At 42.4% G+C, this 1,296-nt stretch overlaps 1 protein-coding gene across 1 annotated transcript in view; it reads left to right on the top strand.

Annotated features, from left to right (window-relative positions):
• Positions 1-1,296, top strand: part of snta1 (syntrophin, alpha 1) — a 36,887-nt gene that overhangs the window by 16,571 nt on the left and 19,020 nt on the right. The gene's annotated exons all lie outside the window — the stretch shown is intronic.

Raw genomic sequence — 1,296 nt, 5'->3', positions numbered from 1 at the left:
ATGTATGTATGTATGTATGTATGTATGTATGAATGTATTGCTCAAGAAATAAAGGAAACACTTAAACACCACAATATAACCAAGTAAATCAAAACTTCTGTGAAATGAAACGGTCCACTTAGGAAGCAACACTGATTGACAATCAATTTCACATGCTGTTGTGCAAATGCAATTGTCAGCAGTTCCTGCAAGATGAAGGTACTGAAGCTATGGACTGGCCCGCCCATTCCCCAGACCTGAATCCAATTGAGCACATCTGGCACCTCATGCCTCGCTCCATCCACCGTCAGGTTGCACCACAGACTGTCCAGGAGCTGGCAAATGCTTTAGTCCAGGTCTGGGAGGAGATCCCTCAGGAGCCCATCTGCCACCTCATCAGGAGCATGCCCAGATATTGTAGGGAGGTCATGCAGGCACGTGGAGGCCACACAATACTGAGCCTCATTTTGACTTGTTTTAAGGACATTACATCAAAGTTGGAACTGCATGTAGTGTGTTTTTCCACTTAAATTTTGTGACTCCAAATCCAGTCCTCTATTGGTTAATAAATTTGATTTCCATTCAAGATTTTTGTGTGATTCTGTTGTCAGCACATTCAACTTTGTACAGAACAAATTATTCGATGAGAATATTTCATTCATTCAGATCTAGGATGTTATTTGAGTGTTCCCTTTATTTTTTTGAGTAAGAAACTTTTTCCCTATCTCCTGCCCTCCCTTATCTTTCCCTACTTTGCCTGAAGCCTCCTCTATGTTTTCATCCGAAACCAAAAAATATGGATTTATTTTATAGATTTGGTTAGCTGGTCTCTTAATAAATTTTTGGAACAGATTTTTTTTTTCCATGGGAGGACATGTCAAAGGTGGGAGCTCTGTTCTGTTCTGTTCAACTAGCTGGATATATATTTGGATTCTGATCACTGGATTCTACAGATTGGATTGGTGGTCTCCTGGTGTTCTACAAAACAACGTCGGTGGCTATTTCCTGGCTGCCTGACCAATATGAAGGATTGCCGCTCTTTCAGCACTCAGACTTTTGCCTTGAGCGAGCTGGAACAAGGTCTGCAAGCGGTTCTGCTGAGAGTTGCGGGCAGGCTGTGGTTCCTGGACTTTGCTGGCGAGATAGAATTGATCTTGAAGAATCTGATGGCTCAACTCGATGGATTGCCCACACTATTTGTCTGATTGGATTTGCCACCTTGAGATGTACCAGCGGACATAGATGGAAAATTATTGTCTGCCTGCCCAAAAACACTTCTTCTGTTCCCAAACAACTGATTACAAATTCCCCTCTCTC

This window comes from Austrofundulus limnaeus, unplaced genomic scaffold, assembly GCF_001266775.1.
Source record: "Austrofundulus limnaeus strain Quisiro unplaced genomic scaffold, Austrofundulus_limnaeus-1.0 Scaffold51, whole genome shotgun sequence".
Lineage (NCBI taxonomy): Eukaryota > Metazoa > Chordata > Actinopteri > Cyprinodontiformes > Rivulidae > Austrofundulus > Austrofundulus limnaeus.
This window is presented reverse-complemented; position numbering and strand designations above follow the sequence as displayed.